Source organism: Malurus melanocephalus, unplaced genomic scaffold, assembly GCF_030028575.1.
Source record: "Malurus melanocephalus ecotype Western Australia unplaced genomic scaffold, MMel_1.1 scaffold_17, whole genome shotgun sequence".
In the NCBI taxonomy this organism is placed as follows: Eukaryota; Metazoa; Chordata; class Aves; order Passeriformes; family Maluridae; genus Malurus; species Malurus melanocephalus.
The window spans coordinates 2,170,139-2,184,312 of record NW_026623249.1 but is presented as its reverse complement, the minus strand read 5'-3'; the positions used below and the strand labels follow the sequence as shown (position 1 = coordinate 2,184,312).

Genomic DNA, 14,174 nt, shown 5'->3' with positions numbered 1-14,174 from the left:
TGGGATGGGATGGGATGGGATGGGATGGGATGGGATGGGATGGGATGGGATGGGATGGGATGGGATGGGATGGGATGGAAAAGGGTATGGGCAAAACTGACACACTTGGACTAGGGCATGGGAGGATTCTCCCAGGCACCCAGTGGTCACCTGCTTCCCCCAAACATGCTGTTTTCTGCCCTTGATTATTGCCTGTTTTGGACACATCCTCATTTTTACCCAGTCGTCATTTCTGTCTTGATACCAGCCCTTTCCTGCACCGATCAGCACCCAGGTTCAGCCCCACACAGGGCAGGGAGGCAGCACTGCTTGGGTGCAAGGCAGAGCTCCTTTGCCCATTACGTACTCAACAAATCTTCAGCCAGCAGTGAGAGGCATCCTCTGCCTGAGCTCCAGAGCTCTCTGGAGGATGGCARTCCAAGGCAGGCGATCCAGCCGTGGGTAATGACTGAGCAATCTGTAGCCTAATCCACCAGCAGATATCCTGATCTCAGCTCTTCCTAAGCATCAATATTTAAAGTCAAGAATACAGCCAGCAAATCCATGCCTATTGGTGCATTTATACACATAATTAGGCCAATTTGTGTATGGTGACATAGCAGCCATTCTCTTGCATGTCTTGTCTCTTCTCTGCCTCCTGTTTCTTAATGTTTCTAGCTTCTCCTGAGAGTGGTATGGCTCCTTGGCTCAGAGGGTTGCTTTTTTTTTGCTCTTGCAAATCCAGCTTTGATTAGACAGACCTAGGCATGGCTTCTAGGCTTCCTTTTTGAGCGTGTTGAGCTCACAGTCTCTGCTCCTTGTGTAGTGAAGGATGGGAATAAATGGTTTTAGGAAGATGCGGGCATGACAGCTCCTGAATATATATGCTGCAGTAGCTGATGACTCTTATTAATGCTTGAATTGATTTCAGAGCAGATCTAGGAGCAGATGCTACTACAGGCAGATGCTTCAGAGTCTGACATGTTCCCAYTGGACTTGGGAAGAATGATGGAGTGTGGGAAGGAATGGTGCTGGGCTGTGTATCTCTGAAGGATAAACAAAGGTGCATAACAAAGAGGAGCTCTTCTGGGGTTAATCAGAACTTCATCTGATGGATGGTGGAAAACTGGATGTTTCAGTCAAAGTGAAGTTCCTGGCATCTGCATCTCTGAAGTGCAGGAATACGGGCCTTCTGAGACAGGGAATCTCAGACCTTGGGAGGAATTAATGCATAAATTATCAAGAGGCGTAATCTAATCAGTAGAGAGCCCTCATGCTGTTTATTTTGTTGCTAAATTCGATTTTATCTCCACAGTCCTTGCATTTCATTTGGTTGCTCTGCCACAGGGATGAGAAAGGACAAGATGTATTTGCAAATGCTGTCTAGGGGGAGCGGGAAACTTTGGGAAGTGAAGACTGTCAAGGCTGAAGTCATCATAAATGTCCTGAAGCCAGGTGAGGACTGTTGGGCTGAGAGGACATGGAGGCACTGTAGTCAGCATTCTGGGCCAAAATGATTTGTGGTGAAAGAGTTAAGCAGTGGTTGTATTTAACCAGCCTTTGGCTGCTTCCAGTCAGAGACCTTAGGCATCCTCTGCTCTGCACACTGTTGTGTGAGCTGGTGTGTGTCTAGGGAAGGGATGAGGTGTGAGCTGTGTCTGACTCTGCATTGTTCTCTCAAGTGCCTCTGGATGTGYCTGTGTCCAATAGACTGCAGCTCCTGCGGCAAACCACACTGACCTCTGCCTCCAGAACCTTGCTTGATGATAYCTGCATCATAGAGTGAGAGGAGGGGCCAGGGCTTTGCTGTGGGCAGTGAAGTGGCTGCAGGGGGCAGAGTGAGGGTGGCCAGAGTGAGTTGCCTGCTAAGCAAACCCACCCTGGAGAAGAGCAAGGCGACTTTGGACAGCCTCACATTTGGCTGGATGCAGACTCAGGAAGACCATTTTGTATTTTCTTGTGGTTGGTTCATGCTGACATGCTTCTTTTCCACCCTTATGAAGTTCAGTGGCTTATCCAAGCCATAACTTGCTGCAGTACAGAAAGACCTGACTTAGCCACAGAGCCTTGTTCTGGAAGTAATTCGGGACAGTTGCCACCTCTTTGCCTGTGCGTGCATGTGCCTCAGTGCTGTGGTATCGACAGGCAAGTAGGCAATATTGCCCTCTTCTGGACCAACTGTAAGGACTGGAAGAGCAATCTCTGATGGAATGGCAGATGAATCCTGTTTTCACTGTGAAGTTATGAACCTTTCTGGGTCTTGATTTCCCGCCCAAATCTTGGAGGCTTTTRCAACAGCCAACTCAGATCAGAGGATACTTCTCTGCAGCAGTAAGTGCCTGGGCACCCTGAGCAATTGTGACTCCTCAGGGGCAGGCCAAGCCTAAGAGAGCAGAGTGAGAAATCTCTCCTCTCCAGATAATGCTGACTCCAATGGAACGAGTAGCCAACAGCTCAAAAGAGCAATGAACAAACAGTTGAGGGTGTGAGGGTCACGCTGCTGGCCTTTTTCCTGAGGGCTGTTTCTCAAGGGGGTGAGCGCAGTGTGGGCTAGGGACTGGTCAGGCTAACATCTTTCCCCAAGTCTTGGATGCACTTTAAATTCAAACAAAAAGGGGGATGTTTACACAGAGCTGGAGGACAGCRTGGGAGCTTCACAGAGCCCAAGGGCGTTTGGGACTCAAAGTGGACAGGCCATGCTCACCCACAGCAAGGGGCAGAGGATGTCACTGAGCAGCCTCTGCATCTTCCCACCCTCAAAGRAAACATAAACTGAGGGAAAAAAACCCAAACAGCCAGCCTGAAAGTGAAATATTTAGGAGTGAAGGAGTAAAAGAACTGAAATGAAGACTCAAATACCTTTATACAGGTTCACATACACAGTTAAAATGATGGATAGTTCACTATCMCTTCTGCCTCCCTACAGGACAAACTCGAAGTTCTGCCACAGGTTTGGTGGGATTATGGCAGGATGCAGAATGCTCTAATCTTTGGCTTCCCAAATATTCAACAGGGATCTGTGTCTTCCCTTTCTTTGTCAGGCTTCTTGGGACAGGGTGTGTCTCTCACAACACAGTTATGTGATACATCTTGCAGTAGGATAGCCAGGCTCCTCTGGGACTGACAGTTAACATGCATTCCCAAAGSAGAAAGGAATGGTGCCTAAAATGAGTCCGAGGAGCTGTATTGGTGACTCCTGCTAAGCAAGGCAGAAATAAGCAGGTGCCCAGCCAATGCTACTGTGGAAAATGAATCAAAAGCCTCATCACTTTTTAAACAAGAAACACTTCAAAAAAGAAAAGTATTCCACTCCATCCCTCTGTAAACATTGCCAGAAAGGGCATCATTAAGAATTCATTGCAACTTCTGCACCCAATTTTCTAGCCCAGTGCCTTGTCCCACTTGTCTTGCTCCAGCTCCAAAGACAGTGGAGGCTCTGCCATGAATATTGAGGGACAAATGGGACCTGAATAATAAGACGAAACTTGAAGAATTGATGATGGGATCTGGGGAGCTCTGGGGTGAAATGGCTGAAGGAGGGAAAAGCACAGTCAGGCAAGGAGCTTGAGGAGGAGTCAGACTTACCCACAGACGTGCAAGCAAATAGGCACAAACCTGTCCCAGCTGCCTGCTGYTGCCATATCACAGAGGGCCTGGGGGATTTCTTTCTACTATGTTCTTTCCTTCTATTCTCTTCTTTCCCTTCCCGAACACCTGGAGTTGATGACTGGGGATTCCTAACATCCAAAAATGGTACTGTTGGACCAAGGTCCTGAGCTGCAAGACAGTGATGCAGCTGAAAAAATTGGCCAAGCCAAGCTGAACTGTGTCATGGATGGATTCATCAGGGCAAGGAGGCGTAGGTTAAATCTCTAAAGGCTGGAGTGGCTGTACCTGGTGTGTGCGTACCTTCAGATGAAGCAAGGGGCTGCTTAATGTCACGGTATCTGTTTGTCTGGGGGAAAAGGGGTTTCGTTTTGGGCTTTGCCCATATTGGACATAGGGCCAGAAGACACATGAGCTCCCAGCTTCTCATCCCTTTGCGATAAGGTGGGCAGAGAGCTGTTTCCTTTGTTTCTCTGCTCTACATTTTCTGTATTGTGTCACTCTTATCCATAAGATTTCCTACCTGTGACACCTGTTTTTCTTTCTCTCTGCTTCTCAAGTGGCAGCCAGGGAGATAATTGGTATTTTGGACACTGTTGAGCCCTTTGTGGCAGGAGCTGCCAGGATGAAGCTGTGAATTATATAATAAGGGTTAATTAGAGGATTTTCAGGGCTATATTACATACTCCATGAGGACGGTGCCCTCCTTTTGGGGCCATTATAGGAAACAGTGCCCATAGGGGAGAGGAGCAAGAAGGTGTCAGTGACATTGACTGTGGTTGTGGTGGCCAGGAAAAAGATATCCTGGCTCCTTAGTGGCTCTAGAGGTGACAGATCTCCTTCCTGCTTTTAATGTTTGCTATGCAGGGATGCTCTGAAGACATTGGCTTTGCCAGCACAGCCTCTCTACACCCCCATGCCCTTTCAGAGGAAAAGGAAACTTGCTGCTTGAAGGCCTCGGAGTGATCGCTCTGGCATATTATGGAGTCTTTCCACTGAAAAGGATAAACTGTAAAATCATTATGTCTGTGAATTCACACATTTACAGCACAACACAGCCTCCTGGGTCTGGAGGAACTGGAGATCTCCCTTATGGTTCTGGGAGAGGAATGGACTTGTCTGGGTCTCTTGGAAAGTGACACCCCTGTCCTCCAAATAGAATTCATGAAATACCTTTGGGAAATGGAAGAGATTTGTCTCCCTCACTTTCTCTCCACATCACTACATCCCAAGTCTGGCCAGTGTGGTGGATGGAGGGAAGCAGCACACGACGGCAGCCAAACCTCTGGGCTTCTGCCTAGCTACCTGTGAGAACCAACCAGTCACCTGAAACACTGTCAGAACAGGATGCAGGTTCTCCTCTCACCTCTGTTTAACCTTCTAGACCATCAGCTCCCTCTTCCTTTCCTGCAGATTTTTCTTTCCTCACAATTTTTAACCACTCCCTTCACACTCCTTTTTTCCTGCTTTCTCTGTTCTCCACCTTCCTTCACTGAGCCTCACCTCTGTTCTCTAGGGAATAATGATTTACTTTATCTCTCCTCCCCATCACTTTCTTGATATTTTCTCTCACCATCTTCCATCTGTTATCCTTTTCCAATTTCTCCATTTCTTTCCTCCCCTTCAGCCCCTTCTGCCTCCTTCCATGTCCACATATTTTCCCCTCTCATATAATGTCTAATATAATTCCTCACAGCTTGAGTCATCCAACCTGCAAGGAAGTGGTTTCCCGCAGGGAAACAGAATGTGAAAAATATCTTTGTTCACCAAAAATTAAATATTGACCATATGGGGTGGAAAAAAAGCCAACAAATTAGGCAAAAGGGGAGAAAAAAGAGAAAAGAGCCAGCTCATTGCTCAGAAAGGGATGAAGAAAGGCAAAACTTGTCTGAGCAGTACTCAGCACTGGTATTTCTGCATCAGTGTGCCCTGAAAGTGCTGCAAAGGTTCTCAACAGACAGGTACTGCAGTGGGGCCAACCTTCACTGCACTGGGGCAGGCAGAAGGGTGAATCTGGGGGCAGCTGAGGTACAATCAGGGTGTGAAACAAACTCAGTGTGTGAGTTAGTTGGATATTCTCTGCTGCAGTCATTTCTAAGATTATGTCTCTGCCCAAATTACTTCAGTTGTGCTCTTCCAGAAATGGCTGTGACTGTGGGGTAAGAAGGGCAGGGAGTCTCTTCTAACATGGTCGCATCATCAGACATAGGAACTTGGTGAACATTCAGAGCATCCCTGGAAAGTACTTCCATGAAAGATCAAGCACCTTGCCCTACAGACACATTTCCCTGCTGGATCCCCAGATCTCTCCTRGCTCCTTATAATGTTTTCAGCTGTAGCCATTTTCTTCCACACCTTGACCCCAGAGGTGACCTACTGAAGTGCCCGAGCATCACCCACAGGCTGGAATTTCATAACAAAGGCCACAGTACAGAGGAAGTTAAATAGATTTGGGCAGGGGCATCACCTCAGAAATGACTGTAGCTGAGAAAGTAACATACTGTTCTCGCATACAGAGGACAGACTCAGCACCACACATAATGACTCAGAGAGCAGCTTTGGTGGGCAGAGAAAGAAAATCTGAATGAATCCCRCAGACCTTTCTGTTTCAGTGATCTATTAAACAAACCATATCTCTATGTACAGCAAGTACAGACTTAATACCATGTGATCCTGGTATTTTTAGCATCTTGCTCATGGATAGGATAACTGGGACTTTTTGCTTTGCTTACAGGAGCCCTAAAGTCAGGCTCCAAAGATTCCTGGTAAATAGGTAGATCTCAGGTGAAAATCTAGGTCTGCAAGTACTGCAGTGAGAGACAAAAGAAGTTTGATTATAAGAAAAATGCTTTGGCATCTAGCTGTACAGCTGGATCTTAGGTTAATTCACTGTGTGACCCTGTTGGGATCTATGAAGATGGGGAGAGGCTGGAGAGGCAGGCATCTGCCTCATCAGTGCTTGAGGCACCACATCGTGCAGGTGTGGTGGGGCAGTGCTGGATCTTTGTCCAGTGAGGCTGCACACAGACAGGAGCTTGGGAAAAGGACTGTGGCAGAGGGGGAGCGATGGAATGTGCCTTCCAACAGAGAGCTTGGGAGTGTGTGGTGTTGCTCTGCAGGGCACCACATCCATCCCCTTTCCTGGTTCATCACAAAGCTGAGTGGTCTGGTCTGGGGCAGTGCCCAAGCAATGCAGAGGCTGTGACTGTGCTCTCTGTGATGCTCTGTGCCATGATCAGGCTCTGGAGCTGCAGCCAGGCTCCTCTGCTGCGTGATGGGGACCATGTGCTTCCTACCGGCTGTGATAAATGCGGGGATTTGGTGGGCACGGAAGGATTCCCCTTGTGGGTCAGCTCCTTCTATTGCCACCACCTGGAACCATCTGGACAGAAGAGATTCCTTGGATCTGCACCAGGGCTCCTTGGACAGCACACATCCAGAAGGCTCTTGCCAGAAACATTCCCTGCAGACAGCCATGGCATCAAGGTTTCTCATCCTCCAGATGGGGCAGCTCTCATAGTTTACTCCTCCATTGTTGACAACTCGGGCAGGAAAAAGGCCCATTGGAAGAAGGCACACGTTTTCTGCTGTCTGTATGATCAACTCCAGGTGACCACCAGGCAAAAGCAGCAAGTTTATCCTCCCAGGGATCATGATCTTTCTTCTAAATGAAGGAAATATTTTGTGGAAAAGKAGCAGAAAATCTGCCATATCAGCATGAATCAAAGCTGTCTGCCGCTTGTCCTCCACTGAGGATTCTAAAATTACAAATGGTCTGAAGAAGGCAAGCAGGGTAAAAGTACTGGCTATTGCTTTCAAAGTGAGAACATTGAGTACCCTTGAAATGATTAAGCATCTAGTTTAAGAGAAAATTCAAGAAAAAACCTGCAGTGAAGAAATAGCTGATGAAATTCCTTGCCAAGGTGTTTAAACCAAATTTCTGAAAGTCTTTAAACTGCTGTTGGCCACTATTAAGGAGAGGGACAGAACACTGGGGCAGATGGACCTTCATGACAATCYAGTACATCCGTTCTTCTGCATTACTGCACACCATCTTATCCAACCTTTGTCAGCCTYGTGCCAAGGTCTGCCCAGCAAGGCTGCTGCAATGGTCTGAAATGCCAGATAACTGTTAGCCTAACTAAGATCATCTGACAAACCTGATGGGGAAAGAGCTGCATCTGAAACTTCCCAGCAATGCAGCAGTGAGACTCAGAACAGAGTTTCTGCTGCTGTTGTTTCCAGTTCTCTCAGCACACAGCGAGCACTTGCATAAAATCCAGGTCTTATAACAATTTGGCATGGACTGAAAGGACAAGTGGGATGTGCAGGTAGAAAAATCTTAAATGTACACAGCAGCAGTCAGACAAATGARCAGGGGAAGGAACTACATTTAGCTTGAGCTTCTCATTGAATGAAAATATATAAGGGAGGATACCCCTGGAGACTTGCTTACCTTGGGGACAAGAGTGCCCACAACTACCCTGTCAGCACCTAGGCAGGTGTTCTCACTGAGACCAGACACATCAGATGACACAAGAGAGGGAGAGCCATGACACCAGGGCAGTGGAATCCTCAAAGCAGCAAAATTTGCCTCGTGACAAGAATGCTGATGTCAGTGATTGCTGACACAGGAGTACTTACGGGAAGTGGTAGCATAGAAAACCCCCTGGGATTTTATTGGTGAAAATAGACAAGGAAAAAGCCAAAACATATGGCTTCATGACCCTAAAGCCCCTTCTGAACCAGGATAGGTCTTGAGACAAGACAGTCCCTGTGGGATTGATCCTGAGAGGTGTAGGGCTATATTGGATGTGCTAATGACCTTGTTTGCAGTTGGCTCCACATCCTCTCTTGAGCAGATGGTGGGTACACTCTGCACTACTTGCCCGTGGGACACAGARCTGAGTGTCTCTGAGTTAACCTCTGGGTGAGTTCCTCATGACTGTCCCAAACCTTAAAAATCAGGGTATGTAAGGGGCAAGAAGGAGGCTTGGGAAATGCTGGCTGACTGCAATATGGGACAGGTGTMCTGGTGAGACAGGGCATGGAAAACACTGAGGTACTGAGTGGCATCTCCAGTTCAGCCTTTAGTAACAATAATGGCCTTCAGAAATGCCAGGGTCCAGAGACCAGGACAAGATAGGGAGCAACTTAACCTGTGTGGAAGAGGATCAGAAAATATTTAAGCAAACTGGATGTGTAAGCCCACAGGCCCTGATGGGATGCATCCAGCAATGCTAAGGGAGCTGKCTGATGTCATTTCAAGGTCACTCCAGATAATCTTTGAACACTCATGGTGAGTAGAAGTGCCTGAGGACTGGAGGAATGTAAATGTCACTATGGAAGTCCCAGTTTATAGGAAATCATGTGAAGGACTGTGCCAACTGGAAAGGATGGAACTGAAATTCCTGTGTTAGAACAGAGGGATTATGCTGCTGTGAGGAATCCATACATTTCTGATTCCTGCCAAGTTGGAACAATGTTGGTGAAGCAAGGTTTATAGACGGAGATAAATGACACTTTTCTGGACAAGTCAAATTAAATGTAAGAATGGACAAGCTCATTTTTGGACTTGCTGGCTTTACCTCCTCCTGTGGGCTTGACACCCTGTCCATTTATTTCTGCTTGTATCCTAGCTGATTTCTTCACACAAACCTTGCCACTCCTACCGTCTTCAGGCATTACACTTAGAGCAGCGCTGAAATTACAATATGAGTTCCTATTTTCACAAAGACCCAGCTGTAGAAGCAGCATACCCTGTGCTCATTGGTGAGCTGGGGAGAAAATGAAGCCAAAGATTAAGGATTTGTTTGATGGTCTCCTTACATATGAGTACCCACTGCGATAATCCACACCTGCAATAAGGAAGAAGAGGATCAGCTGTTCCTCCAGTAGTTGAACTGCAGTTCAWCAGTTAATCTTTCTCAGCTGATCTTTGCTATGGTATAGTTTGTTCTCACATTAAGTTCACAAGGTGTTCAGGTTGACTCATGAACCTGCCACATGCTGGAAACATCACTTTTTGACAGGTAATAGAGCCAAACAGAGCAGGGTCTAAAGCAAAACCCTCGTGGATTTGCCAATGAAGGMATGTCTGGGTGAATCCTAGGAACTGGGGCATGTTTCTGATAAGCCATAAGGTTTTAGCTCCTCCTTGAGGGGAGGAAACTGAGTGCTGAGCAAAGCAAATAGTAATAAAGCAAAACAAATGGTAATATAGCAAAACAAATGGTACAGACTAGCAGGGAATGAGATCCTGCAAACAGTGAATGAGACAGAGCCTTGTTCCCTGAAACTCTCACCAATGCCGAGAAGAGAACAAGAGAGAAGAAAAAGAGATGTCTGCAAGCACAAGTGTGAGGGAGAGAGAGTGTGTGTGAAAGAGACACTGAGGGAGAGGGATCCTATACAGTGCTTGAGAGACATGGGTGCTGCGGCCTTTGCGTTTGTGTCAGAGCTTGTGAGTGTGACAGCCTGTGTGAGAGAGCCCAAGACAGCTCCCATGTGTGTGTGAGCGGGGGTGTGAGAGCCAGGCACACAGAGGGCTGAGCCAAAATGAAACGTCTCCAACTTCCTCCCAGTCTGGGAAGCCACTTACAGGGCTTGGCGCTGCAGTGGCTTGGCACAATCCAGGTGAGGATGGGGAGTTGTTAGAGCTGTGTACTGACCCTTGTGGCTCAAGTCATTGATGCCATCACATCACTGTGGGAATCACCACAACCTCCTGTCTTCCCTGTCATGGTACTTACCCTCCATCTCCACCAGACCTGAAATCCCACCTGACTGCCCCGCAGGGGTGAGGCTGGAAGTGAAGGAGACTGGCTGAATAAACCTTTTCCCTTCTGTGTACGCTGGGAAGCCAAGAAGGACTTGTAAGGGTGCCCTGGCAGACAGTAGCTGCTGTCCTGCTCCCACAGCTTGTCCTGCTGCCTTTGTGCTGTTTGAAGGCAGAGCAGGAGGCACACAGCTTTCCTCTTGCTTGCAGGAGGCTCCTGCTCAGACCCAAATGGCCAGCACAGCGCAGCCAGGTCCTGCAGCTGGCCAGACCCAGTCCTGTCTTACCACAAGCTCCCAGTCTTGGAAAGATGAGAACATCGTGTTCCTTCGCAGCACCTGTTTGRCTTGAACACACAAGCTATCCTGCTCCTGCTGCCTCTGCAGAGGGAATTGCTTGCCATCCAGAGTTGAAAGGCCCCTTACTTTTGGTTAGGGTTCAGGCCTTTTCAAGCCCTGCAAGAGTGAGGGAGACAAAGTGTGATGGCGAAACAAGGGTTTCTGCAGTGCTCATGCAGTGTGAAATGCTGCCCAGGTCTCTGCCAGCTGGAGGGACAGCAGCATGAGCCAGGTGCTGGGAACAGCCGTCCATGTTTGAGTTACTGTCCTCAGAGAAAGGAAAGGTTAGAAGAAAGGCATCTCAGCAAAACTTTGGAGGTGGGAAATGGCACCATTACTGCAGGTCCTCAGGGCTCTAGAGAACAAGATTCTGGTTTCCAGAGCCATTTTTAGAGCCCTGGGTTATCCAAGACATTTGCTGAGTGTTGGTGAATACTGCACAGGAACTGTGGGAGATATTCTGGAGGAGAAGCTGAAGACAGGTGGGTGACCTTGCACCAGACAGTAGCATGCAGACCTCTGATTCACTCCTYGACTGACATAATTTGTGCTAACCCTTAAAACCCGGGACAGCATCAGCACTGCAGATTTTCAGAGGTACCATGTGACATCATCTGGCAGAACTCTTCAAAGCCTGGATGATGTCATCACTGCAAAGTTCTGATGCAGGGCTGTCAAGCCTGTTCTTTGCAGGTGAGAGAGCAGGTTTTCCTAGCACCTTTCAGCTGGTTGCAGAATCCCACACACCTTAGCGTTGCACAGCAATGACACAATGCCTTTCAGTGCTGGTTGGGAGTATGTTTTGTGAGCTTTGATTGAGACTGTGATGGCATATTCAGAGACACTGGCCTGCACTAGAGGCATTTCTTGTGTTGCCCAGGTGCAGGTCTTTTGAACGTGCCATGAGTTCTTGCAGGCTATTTACAGACCATGGGTTTTAAGCGCTCCCACCCTTGCCTCAGACAAAACAATGGGGCCGTGTGTGTTGCAGCCCTAAGGGTGACTGTGAAGATAGACCATCAGTGTGAGCTTTCTAAGGAAATGAAAACATCATGATTTCCTTCTACATGGAGAGACTGTGAGTAGCAACTTTTAGAAAAGGCAATGCCTGTGTGAGCCTCTAAAGGGACTGAATGACATCATCAACTTGTGTAGCGGTAAATTGCAAGGTCAGTTCTGTACTCTAAAGACTGCTGAACCACTTGAGTGCAGTGTTATGCCCAGCTGACCACTCCTAATAAGTAGGATGTCCCTGCAGGCAATAATGAACACTTGTGATTACAGAATCAGAGCTGGCTGGGGAATTTGAGCACAGCCTTCTCATTGCACTGCAGGGCAAGTGTCTGCACTTACCAGCAGGAGTGCCTTGGGAGGGACTTACAGTCCTGGATAGATGTCTGTTTTAAGCCTTCCAGAAATCGCTGGTCTATGTTAGAGCCATGTGGCTGTAGCTAAGGCCCAGAGAAYCAGGCCTCTGGGATTATACCTCTTCATCCAAACATTCATATTGCTGTTGTCTGTGAAAGAGTCTTTCTTCATCACTGCTTCCATGAGAAAGGAAGAATATGCTCAGCTTCTCAAGCTGGGCTGTGGGTGAATTCAGCTGGGTAGAGATCTTGAAGAGGCTCTTGGGTTGTGCAGATGTGTCTGGAGTGAAAGCTGTGCCCAAATCCAATGCACAGAAAGCAGGCTGTCTGTATTCAATTCTGCATAGCATGCACATAGAGTTGAGATGTGATTCTCACTCCCGCCAGGCTCCCTTGGGCAGCCCAGCACTGCCCAGGGTGCTTACTGGAGTAGTGTGCCTTCCACAGCAGCTTCCTCTTCTCAAAGCCAAAAAGTGAGGCATACTTTGAGTATTCCCTCCACGCTCTTGCTCCGTGGTGCCGTGCTCCACTACTTCTCCTTCAGACCACTGCCTCCTCCTTGGTCACATTCCCCTGCCCGTGACCTCCATTGGTATTACCTGTCCATCCCCATCAGCCTCTGAGAATGGCCACAACAAACTGACAGGCACGAGGCCACTCCTGATGGAAGGAGGAAGATAGTCCCCAAGCTCTCGCATCAAGAAACCCCTCTAAAACCATCCTAATGAGATTCTTCTTAGGGGCCCTGTCAGCTCTGCCTTTCTTTGCAGGCTCCTTTGACAGACGGATGTCAGTTCAGGGAGAGCTGTTTGATGTTCTTCATCTTAATGAAAGTGATCCTCCGGCAGGCACTGTCTCCTCTGCCTCTAGGCAACTGTGGTCTAGCAGTGTCAGGCTACTCTGTGTTTTGTCATACTGGATCCTAATTAGTGGCTGGCTCCTGCTGCTTCTGAAGTCAACAGGGAAAACATCCCTCTGGCTGCAGTGAAGCAGGAGGTAGAAGATGGGAAAGTCGGTGTGCAGAGAAATGGCAAGGGTCTGCGTGAGTTGCTTCCCATCCTCCTCAAATATTGCTGTCGTTTCTTTTTCTCTCTTTCCTCTGCTYATCCAAAGACAGGGATGGATATGTTGGTAGCTCTGTGTCTGTCCCCTGGCTACCATTGACCTGTAGGGCACACACATGACACTGTAGGTGAGAGAGAAAGGACAGAAAAACCCCCAAGCCASTCATTTGGGACTAGCTAAGTGCTGAGAAGAGGTGAAGCTAATGGGAGATGCACTCTAGAGTGAGAAAACATAGGTTACAGGATCCCTGCTCCAGACTTTTCCACCAAAAATGTGTTGCATCTCTTTGATTCAAGTGRTTGACTGACATTCAAGCYCCTGTGTTTTGTTTTCCCTTAAGGACACATATTAACAGTAGATCTGGGAAGTTTTGCAGGGAGACTCTCTGTGTTTGTAAAGTGCTACTTTGGTAAGTCAAAAACTAGGAGGAAATTTTTTTGCTGCCCAAACCCCTTTCTTGAGGCTTTTCTTGGTGTTCTTTTACTTCCTGTCTGTAGTTTCATTGTTTTATCAGAGTGCACATCTTTCTTTCCTCTCTCAAAAACAGCTCTTATATCACATACCTCCTGCTTTTGGGAAATGGTGTATACCTATGTTTAGATGATGACCACTAAACAGGAGGTTCATTGTGTCCTGGAACCATTTTAAAGGAAGACAGAAGCTAAATTCATCTGATTAAAGGATATTCGATCGGTTCGCTGCAGAACTTATTCAAAATCYAGTCAGATCCTCCATCCTCATCCACAAGCAAATGCAATCTCCCTAGCAATCATTACATCTACAGCATCTCTTTTATTCAGTGCTGTCAGACACTCACAGTGCTGCCCTGGATTCCTCCCTGCCTTCCCCGTGGGGATGTGTGTGGTGTGTGTGGCTGTGCAGTCCAGCATCTATTTGTGCTTGTGCACAGGAGCTTTTGAAGTGATCATTGTATTGCTATATGCAGCATAGTGCATGGCCAGTTAATTTCCACGGCTCTCCCTGTGTCTTGGTTTGAAAGACAGGTGCTTGCCAATGAAGGCAGGGACCCTCCTTGGAGTG

The 14,174-nt window shown here is 47.7% G+C and overlaps 1 protein-coding gene across 1 annotated transcript in view; it reads left to right on the top strand.

Moving 5' to 3' along the window:
* Nucleotides 1-14,174, top strand: part of RAC2 (Rac family small GTPase 2) — a 113,380-nt gene that overhangs the window by 39,347 nt on the left and 59,859 nt on the right. The gene's annotated exons all lie outside the window — the stretch shown is intronic.